The sequence below is a fragment of the Mesoplodon bidens genome, assembly GCF_964165515.1.
Source record: "Mesoplodon bidens genome assembly, chromosome: 13".
NCBI classification, from domain to species: Eukaryota; Metazoa; Chordata; class Mammalia; order Artiodactyla; family Ziphiidae; genus Mesoplodon; species Mesoplodon bidens.
The window spans coordinates 25,974,963-25,988,448 of NC_138169.1; positions in this window are offsets into that span (position 1 = coordinate 25,974,963).

Below are 13,486 nucleotides of genomic sequence, written 5' to 3' on the forward strand. Positions count from 1 at the left end.
ATTTTTATTGGAGTATAATTGCTTTACAGTGTTGTGTTTCTGCTGTAGAACAAAGTGAATCAGCTATATCCCCTCCCTGTTGAGCCTCCCTCCCACCCCCCACCCCCCCATCCCACCCCTCTAGGTCATCACAGAGCACCGAGCTGAGCTCACTGTGCTATACAGCAGGTTCCCACTAACTAGCTATTTTACACCTGGTAGAGTGTATATATGTCAGTGCTACTCTCAATTAGTCCCACCCTCTGTGTCCACAAGTCTGTTCTCAATGTCCGCGTCTCTTTTCCTGCCCTGCAAATAGGTTCATTAGTACCATTTTTCTAGATTCCATATGTATGTGTTAATGAACGATATATATTTTTTTCTCTTTCTTCACTCTGTATGACAGACTCTAGGTTCATCCACATCACTATAAATGACCCAGTTTCGTTCCTTTTTATGGCTAATATTCCCTTGTATATATGTACCACATCTTTATCCATTCATCTGCTGATGGACATTTAGGTTGCTTCCATGTCATGGCTATTGTAAATAGTGCTGCAATGAACTTTGGGATATATGTATCTTTTTTTTTTTTTTTTTTTTTTTTTGCGGTACGTGGGCCTCTCACTGTTGTGGCCTCTCCCGTTGTGGAGCACAGGCTCCGGACGCGCAGGCTCAGCGGCCATGGCTCACGGGCCCAGCCGCTCCGCGGCATGTGGGATCTTCCGGGACCGGGACACGAACCCGCGTCCCCTGCATCGGCAGGCAGATTCTCAACCACTGCGCCACCAGGGAAGCCCCGTATCTTTTTAAATTATGTTTTTCTCAGGGTATATGCCCAGCAGTGGGATTGCTAGGTCATATGGTAGTGCTATTTTTAGTTTTTTATTTTTAAATTTATTAAATTTATTTATTTTTGGCTGCGTTGGGTCTTTGTTGCTGCACGCGGGCTTTCTCTGGTTGCTGCGAGCGGGGGCCACTCTTCGTCGCGGTGTGTGGGCTTCTTTTTGCAGTGGCTTCTCCTGTTGCAGAGCACGGTCTCCAGGCACGCAGACTTCAGTAGTTGTGGCTCGCGGGCTCTAGAGCACAGGCTCAGTAGCTGTGGCACACGGGCTTAGTCGCTCCACAGCATGTGGGATCTTCCTGGACCAGGGCTCGAACCCGTGTCCCCTGCGTTGGCAGGCAGATTCCCAACCACTGCGCCACCAGGGAAGCCCCTATTTTTAGTTTTTTAAGGAACCTCCATACTGTTCTCCATAGTGGCTGTATCAATTTACATTTCCACCAACAGTGCAAGAGGGTTCCCTTTTCTCCACAACCTCTCCAGTATTTCTTGTTTATAGATTTTTTTGATGATGGCCATTCTGACCAGTGTGAGGTGGAACCTCATTGTGGTTTTGATTTGCATTTCTCTAATAATTAGTGATGTTGAGCATCTTTTCATGTGTTTGTTGGCCATCTGTATCAAGTAGAGATTTTCTAGTAAGCTTTGTCTTGTGGTTATGACACAACCACGTGGTGACAGACCTTGTATCATTCCTGTAATAAGAACTCGAGGACATTGAGCATCATTGGGTCTGTCAGCTAACAGGACCGTTCCCCCCGAGAGCAACCCCTGTGTTGTGTCTCTTGCTCCCCCACCCCCAGCTCCTCTGATACGTTTGGATGCAGTGTGGCCAGTGGCCCCACAAGCAGTGCTGCTCCAGTGGAGGGTTTCCTGCACGTGGGGTGGTTTCCAGTGAACTCACTGTGGAAGGGAGTTAATTTGTTTTAGATGTGACCAAGAGTTAACTTGTTTCTGGTAAGAAAAGAAACATGCACATTGAGTTACATACAGAGTGGGTTTCTTTCAGGTAGAAGTTATGATACCCGTAGTGCCCTGTCTGGAATACCCTCCCCCTTCCCCTTGATTTAGACATTGATTTATTGGCTTCTTAATTGAGCCTCCTGAATTAGTAATATAGTGAGTTAGAGCAGTGGTTTCCACATCAGCTAGAGATCTTGTTAGAAGTGAAGGTTCCACAGCACCAATCCTAGAGGTGCCTATTACTTGGTCTGGAATTGGAGCCCAGGAATCTGCATTTTAAACCATGCCCTTGCCGCCGCGGCTTCATGATTCTAATTTGGTATATCCAAGGCCACATTTTGACCCTGGTCTAAAGTGTGTTATTTTATGTAAGCGCTACATTTTTTAATTTTAATTTTTGGCTGCACCACATGGCTTGCGGGATCTGTTTCCTGACCAGGGATTGAACCCGGGCTCTCAGCAGCCGAGTCCCAAACTGAACTGCCAGGGAATTCCCTGGAAGTTTTATAAAACAATAAAGAAGATTAACCTAAAACATAGAGCTTTATAGTTTTATATCCTGCACTTTAGAAAAAAATCAGTTACATTAAAAGAGCAAATAGTTCTGAGAGGCTTATTATGAAAAACAGCAGCCCTCCTGCCCTGTCTGACCCTCTCCCCCATTTCCCCTGCTTCTGGGGAGTCCCTTTCAACTCTTGGCTGGTTGTTTGTATTTGCCTCCATGTCTCAATTTAAACCTGTTTGTATGGCTACTCCTTGATGTTTCATTTTAGGCATTTATCTTTCAGCTTCTTCCTCCTGCCCACCATGCATGGACTCCCCATCGCCCATCTCCCTGATATTATAATTCTGGTTAGATCATATTCAGTGTTTATGTTATTAGGGCTGGGTATTTAAATCACAGCTGAGCCAGGTGGTAGACTAGATTACTTTCCTGCAGAACTTTTTCCTAGAATTGATTCACTTACATCCTTATTGGCTTAATTTTCTGTCAACTTGTCACTGGTTTAACCTCAGACTTCGCTGTAGACATTAATACATCATCTGTTTGATCAGTTTCTTCTTGATTGGCCCCACTCTGGACTGGCTTTCCTTTGTGCCTAAGGTATTGCTGTTATCGTGGGCTTTCCTCTGTTGAATCTCCTGTTGTTTGTGTAACCTCTTCCTCTTATGATTTATTACCTCATCCAGTAGAGACCTGCTGTGGAAGGGGTGCATGGGAAGTAATTTTTTGAGAGACGTTGCATGTCTGAAAGTGGCTTGTTCTCATACTCGATTGAGTATGAAATTCTAGATTGGAGTTCGTTTTCCTTTAGAATTTTGAAGGCATCGTTAATTTTTCATCTAGCATCTTGTGTTGCCATGGAGAAGTCTGAGACCGTTCTGAGTGCTGACCTTGGTATCTGACTCTCTCCCTTCTGTTGCCAGTGTTCTGAGATTCACACTGACGTGCCTTGGCAAAGGTCTGTTGGTGCATTGTGCTAGGCTCTTGCTGGACCTTTTCAGAATGGACTTTAATCCTTCATTTCTGGGAAACTTTATTGAATTACTTGTTAATGATTTCCTACCTTTGGTTTTCTGATTTTTCTTTCTGGAATTCCTGTTATTCAGATGTTGGATCTCCTGGATTTACTTTCTCCTCTTTTCTCTCCTTGCCTCTCCTATCCCCCATTTTCTTGTTTTTTGATCTCCTTTGTAGATTTCCCCAAGTTGATTCTCTGAAGGTTCATTTTTCTTTTTTTTTTTTTTTTAATTTTATTTATTTTTTGGTTGCATTGGGTCTTTGTTGCTGTGTGCAGGCTTTCTCTAGCTGTGGCGAGTGGGGGCTACTCTTGTGGTGCGTGGGCTTCTCATTGTGGTGGCTTCTCGTTGTGGAGCACAGGCTCTAGGCGTGCAGGCTCAGTAGTTGTGGCTCGCGGGCTCTAGAGTGCAGGCTCAGTAGTTGTGGCACATGGGCTTAGTTGCTCCGCGGCATGTGGGATCTTCCCGGACCAGAACTTGAACCCATGTCCCCTGCATTGGCAGGTGGATTCTTAACCACAGCGCCACCAGGGAACACCAGTCCTGTTTTGTTGTTTTTAATAGGACCTTGGGACTTCCCTGGCGGTCCAGTGGTTAAACTCCCTGCTTCCACTGCAGGGGGCACGGGTTCGAACCCTGGTTGGGGAACTAAGATCCCACATGCCGTGCAGCACGGGCAAAAAAAAAAAAAAAGGACCTCATTCCAGGGTTGCAATATCTTCCTATCTCTGAGGACGTTAATTAATATGCTGTGTTGAAGCTTTCATCTCCTGCGTGATGTTTTCTTACCCTTTTCTGTTTTAGTCTTTCATGTTATAGACTTTCCTTAGCTGCCTGGCAATCATTGGTAGTCTACTTATGTTTAAGAGCAGAGTATTAAAAAGAATATATGTTTGTAAGGGGACCTGACTGGACTTTTCTGAGTAAATCTCCCATGTCTATATCTTTAGGACTTTCCTCTTGGGCTGGTCAGATTCCTTGGAGAAACCTTCAGTCTTGTGAGGTGGGTTTACCTTGAACTGCTGGCCTACTGGGAGCTCAGTGGGGGAAGAGGACTGGGGATTTTCAGCATTCATGTCATCTTCCAGGTCTCTGGGAAGGCTTCCTAGTCCAGAAACCTTCTAACCCCCTCTAGAGAGTAAGCATCCAACTTTTTACCAAAGTTGGGAAGGGGCAGTCTCAAGATCACATGAAGGTCTGAATGTTTAAGCACATTCTCTCTTTTTAAAAAACATGTCTTTTCTTGGAAAACATACTACTTTAAAATTGAAAACAACTTGACAAGGTAAAGAAGATACAGAACAAAGAATGATGTCATAGAAAGATAACTAGACCAAGACTTAAGAGATGGATTCTGGCTCTGACTACCCCCACTACCAATTCTGTCTAAGCCTCTGGTTTGTTATCTATACAAGGGAGGGTTTAGACTCAGTTGATTCATTGATACTGTCTCAGCTTCTATACTCACCTGCTGCATATTTCATAACCTTTTTAAAAAAATAAAGTCAAAGCACACAGGATTTTTTTCTGCTTCTGGCCAAGATGGAGGTAATTGCCTAGACTTACCCTCATGCCTGAAAAAAAAATAAAACTCAGGACATTGAAGGAGAGTAATCCCTGAGAGATGGGAAACAAACAAGGTGAGCTTACTGCCTTGTGAGAGTTTCCAGGCTATGACACAGGGGGAACCACCAGGCTCTCTGGGTTGAGGAGGCAGCTCGAGTTCATACGACAGAACAGCAGGAGAAGAAAGCTGCATAGAGGACCCAGGAGGTCTGCAGAAGATCCCTCTTGAATATTCAGAATACCGATCAGCATACGAGTGTGAGGAAACAGGATGGGGAAGGAACCATCAAAAAGGATTATAACAGTGCATTCCCACCGGCCAGAGAAAAACTCAACTCACAGGATAGTGGATAGACTATTATACCAAGAATTTTATTTTAATCAGGTATAGTAAGGTGACAGACATGGAGATGACTTCCTTGAAAGAAGAGTTTATTACAATTCCCAAGAGCAGGGAGCATGCCATGCCATGCAGGGTCACACGAGGAAACATCAGGTGGGTCAATAGGTAGGAGTGAAAGGAGAGCATGGCCCAGAGCCTCTGTTATGGTTTCCACGGGGAAAGCATGGGTGAGGCAGCGTAGACCAGTTTGAGTAAGTCTAGAATTGGATAATTTGAACAAATCAGAGGGCTCTGAGCTATAGGAGTAGTCTACAGTTACGTGGTACCTGGCCCTGTGGTGATTTCTAGTAGGGCAGATAATGGCTTGGTGTGTGAGAGTTAAATGTCGTTGCGGGTAGACTTTGGATTGGTTAGTTTTTATGTGAAAGGTATACCGTGCAGGCGAATTGTTTACTATCTCTAGGAAATAACTAACTCTAGGAGGGGCAGTCTCTCCAGGATGAGCAAGGTCCCAAGATGTCAAAGCACCATTTAAAAATTTTTAAAACATTCAATAAAAAAACATTAAACACGAATAATACAAAAATATGATGTATTTTAAGACAAGTATCCAGGAAAGTCTTGCCTCATAAATGAACTATTAGGCCTAGATTGAGCATTGCTCTGGACCCAGCTAACAAATCATAAAAACAGGACTTGAAAGGATCAAGCTGTTTCCAGGTCAGTTAGCTGTATTCTAGAACAAAGCCCAAAAAGATTTATAGGAGCATAAAAACATCTAGCACCCTACAAAGTAAAATTCACAATGTCTGGCATCCAGTCAAAGATTACCAGGCATGCAAAGAGGCAGGAAAGCACAACCCGTAATAAGAATAATCAAAACATCCAAAACTGACACAGATGTTAGAAGTAGCAGAGAAGGACATTAAGACGGTTGTTTTGTTTGTTTGTTTTGTTTTTATAAATTTATTTATTTATTTTTGGCTATGTTGGGTCTTCGTTGCTGTGCGCAGGCTTCCTCTAGTTGCAGCGAGCAGGGGCTACTCTTCATTGCGGTGTGTGGGCTTCTCATTGTGGTGGCTTCTCTTGTTGTGGAGCACGGGCTCTAGGCATGTGGGCTTCAGTAGTTGTGGCAGGTGAGCTCAGTAGTTGTGGCACACAGGCTTAGTTGCTCCATGGCATGTGGGATCTTCCCAGGACTTGAACCTGTGTCCCCTGCATTGGAAGGTGGATTCTTAACCACTGCACCACCAGGGAAGCCCAAGACGGTTGTTTTAACTCTTTCATATATTCAAAAAGTTAAGTAGAGACATGTACAATCTAAAAAGAAGGACGAGGGCCTCCCTGGTGGCGCAGTGGTTGAGAGTCCGCCTGCCGATGCAGGGGATACGGGTTCGTGCCCCAGTCTGGGAGGATCCCATATGCCGCGGAGCGGCTGGGCCCGTGAGCCATGGCCACTGAGCCTGCACATCCGGAGCCTGTGCTCCGCAACGGGAGAGGCCACAACAGTGAGAGGCCTGCGTACCGCAAAAAAAATAATAATATTAAAAAAATAAAATAAATAAAAAGAAGGACGAGGGAGTTCTTTGGTAGTCTAGTGGTTAGGATGCAGCACTTTCACTGCCGTGCCCTGGGTTCAGTCCCTGGCTGGGGAACTGAGATCCCGCAAGCCATGCAGCACAGCCAAAATAATAATAATAAAAATAAAAAGAAGAACAAGGGGGTGTAATAGGAGGAGAAAGGAGAAGGAAAAGAGAAAGAGAAACTTCTCATTGAACTTCTATAGCTGGATGGGATTCACAGCAGATTAGACATTACAGAAGAAAAGCTCAATGAACTTTAAGGCATAAGCTATAGAAACTATCCAAGGTGAAACGTACACAGAAAAACAGAATTTGAAAAAGAAAAGAGCTTTGGAACAACTCCAAGTTTCCTAATATATGGGTAGTTGGAGTCCCCAAAGGAGAGGTGATGAGGGGACAGAAAAAGTACTTGAAGTAATAATGGCCAAAAACTTTCCTAACTGGATGAAAACTATAAACCCACAGATCCCAAAAGCTAAATGAACTCCAAGCACAAGAAAACAACACCAAGGCATATGTCATAACTCATAGCCAGTGGTGAAGAGAAAAATTCCAAAAAGCAGCTGGAGAAAAAAAAATGCTATATTAGAGGAACAAAGGTAAGGATGACATTTCTCATTGGGAACCATGCAAACATGAAGACAGTGAAGCAACAACTTCAAAGTATTGACAGAAAAAATTATCAATCTAGAATTCAATACCTGGGGGGGATAAATCTTTTTAAGATGAAGGCAAAATAAAATGTTTTCAGACACACAAAGGCTGAAAAAAATTCATCACCAGGAGGCCTGCTATACAAAAAATGTTAAAGGACATCCTTCTAGAAAAAGAAAACTAGACCAGATGGAAATCTGGATCTACACAAAGGAGTGAAGCTTGTATTATGGTGCTTATGACATGTAAAAGTAAAATGCATGACAATATTAGCCTAAAGGCCAAGAGGGGAAAACATATACTACTGTAAATTTCTTATATTAGAAGTGGTATATTACTTGAAGTCTGTGATAATTAAAAAATGTATAATATAAACCCCAAAGCAACCTAAAATAACAAAGAATTATGCCAACATTCAAATATCCAACAGCTGATGAATGGGTAAACAAAAGTGGTATATCCATACAATTAGAATATTATTTAGCCATTAAAAGGAATGAATTACTGACACATGCTACAACATGGATGAATTTTGAAAACATGGTAAGTGAAAGAAGACACAAAAGGCCACATATTGTACGTTTCCATGTATGTGAAATGTCCATAATAGGCAAATTCACAGACACAAAGCAGATTAGTGATTGCCAGAGATTGGGAGAGGGGAGAATACAGAGTGCCTGCTTAATGGGTATGGGGTTTCTTTTTGGGGTAATGAAAATGTTCTGTCATTAGATAGTGATGATGTTTGCACAACACGGAGAATGTACTAAAAACAACTCAATTGCACACTTTAAAATGGTTAACATGGGGCTTCCCTGGTGGCGCAGTGGTTGAGAGTCCACCTGCCGATGGAGGGGACATGGGTTCATGCCCCGGTCCAGGAAGATCCCACATGCCACGGAGTGACTGGGCCCGTGAGCCATGGCCACTGAGCCTGCGCGTCCGGAGCCTGTGCTCCGCAACGGGAGAGGCCACAACAGTGAGAGGCCCACGTACTGCAAAAAAAAAAAAAAAAAAAAGGTTAACATGAAGAATTTTATATTATGTGGATTTTACTTCAATAAAAAGAGTTAAGCCAACAGAGGAGATTTATGATGGATTTATAAATAAATAATTATACCAAAATAAGGCAGGAAAAGAAAAAGAGGAACAAAGAACAGATCAGGTCTTCCCTGGTGGCACAGTGGTTAAGAATCCGCCTGCCGATGCAGGGGACATGGGTTCGAGCCCTGGGCCAGGAGGATCCCACATGACACGGAGCAACTAAGCCCATGCTCCACAACTACTGAGCCTGTGCTCTGGAGCCTGTGAGCCACAACTACTGAAGCCCGCATACCACAACTACCTAAGCCGGCACGCCTAGAGCCTGTGCTCCGCAGCAAGAGAAGCTACCGCAATGAGAAGCCCACGCAACAAAAAGTAGCCCCCTCTCACTGCAACTAGAGAAAGCCCACATGCAGCAATAAGGACCCAACACAGACAAAAATAAATAAATAAATACATTTAAAAGGACAGATGGGGTAAATAAAAAATAAATAGCAAGATAGTAGGCTTAAGTCTAACCATTCAAAAATCACAGTAAATATAAATGGCATAAACACTCCAATTAAAAAGCAGAGATTGTCACATTGGATTAAAAAAGCAAAATCCAACTACATGCTATCTACAAGAAACACTTTATTATTTATTTGTTTATTTTTGGCTGCATTGGGTCTTTCTCTAGTTGCAGTGAGTGGGGGCTACTCTTCGTTGCGTTGCCTAGGCTTCTCATTGCGGTGGCTTCTCTTGTTGCAGAGCACGGGCTCTAAGCACGCAGGCTTCAGTAGTTGCGGCATGTGGGCTCAGTAGTTGTGGCTCACAGGCTCTAGAGCGCAGGCTAAGTAGTTGTGCACGGGCTTAGTTGCTCCACAGTATGTGGGATCTTCCCAGACCAGGGATCGAATCTGTGTTCCCCTCACTGGCAGGCAGATTCTCAACCCCTGTGCCACCAGGGAAGTCCAGAAACACTTTAAATATAAAGACATAAATAGGTTAAAAGTAAGAGGATGGGAAAGAATACCATTGCTAACACTAGTCAAAAGAAAGCTGGAGTAGCTATATTAATATCAGACAAGTAGGTTTCAGGGATAATGAAGGTTATTTCATAATGATGATAGGGTCAGTTAATCAAGGAGCCATAACAATCTTAAACATTTATGCACCTAATAATAAAGCTTCAAAATACATGAAACAAAAAATGGATAGAAGTAAGAAACAGACAAATACAAGTACAGTCATAGTTCAGTTCTCCTCTCAATAATTGATAGACCAAGTAAGCAGGAAATCAGCAAGGATATAGTAGTCTCGAACAACATGGTAAGTCAACTTAACTTTGATTAACACAGGACACCCAACAATAGTAGAATACACATTCTTCTCAAGTGCACACAGAACATTTATCAAGATTCAAAAGGCTTCAAGCCATATTATGTTGTCTGACCACACTATAATTAAATTAGAAATCATTTACCACAAGGATCCTTGGGAAATCTCTAAATATTTGGAAACAAAATAACACACTTCTAAGTAACCCATAGATCAAAGAAGAAACCAAAAGAGAAATTGGAAAGTAGTCTGTACTGACTTGAAAATGGAAACACAACATATCAGAATTTGTGGGATGCCACTAAAGCAGAACTTAGAGAAGTAATTAATAGCACTACCCAGTAAAGAATGTCACTAGACATTCGGCTCCACAAGGATTGAATATAAGCCACTGCAGCCATTGACCTTCGACACACCCTGAAAAGAGTTCAGGACAGAGATCAGGAATGAGGCACTCTGTGCTCTGGGATAACTGGCAGAACAGACCATAAGATAGTTAGATATTTTCAGGAGAAATTTTTTATGAACCTGGATTCTTGCATCTTCCCTTAGAAAAACACTAAATCATTAACTAAGATTTCCATTCCTTGTGACAAGCAGCAACCTTCTACTGAGATGTGTGCTTGGTTGCACCTACCCCCTTTGCCAAAATCACATATATACTGACCTCTCCCCTTACCTCTTCTGAACAGTTTCTTGAGCTATCTGAGAGGCTCTCTCCCAGGCTACAGTCCTCAGTAAGACACTGGATAAACTCCACTCACAGCTTGTACATTGTGCGTTTTTGTTTTTGTTTTTTTAAGTAGCAGTAAACACCTATATTAGGAAAAAAGAAAGGTCTCAGGTCAATGATCTCAGCTATATTAATATCAGACAAGAAGATTTCATGGGACTTGCCTGGCGGCACAGTGGTTAATAATCCACCTGCCAATGCAGGAGACACGGGTTCGATCCCTGGTCTGGAAAGATCCCACATGCCGCGGAGCAACTAAGCCCGTGTGCCACAACTACTGAGCCTGTGCTCTAGAGCCTGTGAGCCACAACTACTGAAGCCTGTGCACCTAGAGCTGTGCTCCGCAATGAGAGAAGCCACCGCAATGAGAAGCCCACGCACCACAACAAGGAGTAGCCCCCACGCCACAACTAGAGAAAGCCCGCACACAGCAACGAAGACCCAATGCAGCCAAAAATAAATAAATAAATAAATTTATTTTAAAAAAAGAATCTGCCTGCCAGTGCAGTGGATGCGGGTTCCATCCCTGGTCCGGGAAGATCCCACATGCCGCCGAGCAACTAAGCCCTACACCACAACTACTTGAGCCCACGCACCACAACTACCGAAGCCCGTGAGCCCTAGAGCCCGTGCGCCACAACTACTGCGCCCGCATGCTGCAACTACTGAAGCCCACGTGCCTAGAGCCCGTGCACCGCAACTAGAGAAGCCACTGCAATGAGAAGCCCACGCACCGCAACGAAGAGTAGTCCCAGCTCGCCGCAATTAGAGAAAGCCTGCGTGCAGCAAGACACAACGCAGCCAAAAAAAAAAAAAAAAAGGATCTAGAGGGAATTCCCTGGCTGTCCAGTGGTTAGGAATCTGTGCTTTCACTACCGTGGCCTGGGTTCAATCCATGGTTGGAGAACTAAGATCCCACAAGCTGCCCCCCGCCCCAAAAAAATCTAGAAAAAGAAGAGCCAATGAAATTTGAAGAAAGTGGAAGAAAACAAGTAAGGATCTAAGTGGGTATCAATGAAATAGAAAACTATAGAGAATAATCAGTGAAACCAAAAGATGATTCTTTAACAAGATCAATAAAATTGATAAATCTCTAGCCAGACTGCTCAGGCAATGGGGGGAAAAAAGAGGAAGACAAAATTACCAATCTCAGGGATGAGAGAGGTGACTGCTACAGATTCCACAGATATTAAAAGAGAATGTTACAGGGAATTCCCTGGCAGTCCTGTGGTTAGGACTCCGTGCTTTCACTGCCAAGGGCCCAGGTTCAATACATGGTCAAGGAACTAAGATCCCGCAAGCTGTGTGGCACGTCCAAAAAAAAGAGAGAGAATGTTATGAACAACTTCATGTCAACAAATTCCACAATTAGATGAAATGGACAAATTCCTTGAAAGATCCAAAATACAAACACTCTCTCAAGAAGTAATAGCTAACCTGAAAAGCCCTACATTTATAAAAGAAATTGGAATTGTAGTTGAAAACCTTCCCACAAAGAAAACCTTAGGCTTGTGTGCCTTCACTGAGGAATTCTATCAAATAGTTAAGGAAGAAATAATATCAATTTTACACAAACCATTCCCAAAAAAATTTAAGAGAAGGGAATACGTCTCAGCTCATTCTATGAGACCAGCATTACCCTGACACCAAAACCAGGCAAAAGTATTATAAAAAGAGAAAACCATACTGAGATATCACTACCCAAGAGAAAAGGAAATATCTGTTCATGCAAAAACTTGTACATGATATTCATAGCAGTTTTATTTGTAATAGCTAAACACTGGAAACAACACAAATGTCCACCAACAGGTGAGTGAATTGTGGTACATCCATCCAGTAGAATGCTACTCGGCAATTAAAAGGGACTATTGATACATGCATCACTGTGGGAGTCTCAATTATGCTAAGTGAGAGAAGTCATATAAAAAAGAGTACACCCTGTATGATTCCATATATCTAAAACTAGAAAATGCACATTAATCTATAGAGACAGAAAGCAGGTCAATTGTTGCTTGGGGAAGGAGGGGAAAGGGACGGTGGGAGGGAGACATTGCCAAGGGGCACAAGGAGACTTTTGGGTGTGACAGATACGTTTACTTCATGGATTTATACACAAGTCAGAATGCGCCATGTAGCACAATTTCAACTTGTAACACTTGGGATGTCCACTTAATTGTTTTTTTTTTTAATGTTATTTATTTATTTATTTATTGCTGTATCACGTGGCATGTGGAACTTCCCTGACCAGGGATCAAACCCAAGTCCCTGCAGTGGAAGCACCGAGTCTTAACCACTGGACCACCAGGGAAGTGTACTTAATTGTATTTTAGTTGTACGACAATGAAGAATTGTTTTTTAAATAAGGTATTGTTATCATTATTGTTGTTCTTATTATTATTTGGCTGCGCCACGCGGCTTGCAGGATCTCAGTTCCTGGACCAGGGATTGAACCTGGGCCCCGGCAGTGGAAGTGCTGAATCCTAACCATAGATCACCAGGGAACTCCCGGTATTAGTTTTAAAAAATAAAATTAAAGTATACAGCTGGGAAAGGAAATACTGCTTTCCATTGTTGGTTGGCAACTGTCTCTAAGAGGAAGAAGTATGTTTTCCTTTCTCTCCAGGACCTAGAGAAAAACCTCTGTGCTGGGTTAATATCAGCCACTGGGATGATCAGTCATCTGAGATTCCGGATTCCCAAAAAGACTGTCTGCAGAGGCTGACCTTTGCTGTAGACTCATATCTTAAAGAACTTTATCTGGACTCAAATGTCCTCCCTTCAGGGACAGAACAGAAATTCCCAAGTGTTGGTCACTAAGGTCCTGCAGGCATCTTTTCTACATCTTTCCTTTTGATGCTCTCAACATCCTGGCAAGACCTGAGGAGGTGAAGGCACCTCACCTGCAGCTGTCCCAGCCAGGCCACCGGAAGTGGGCA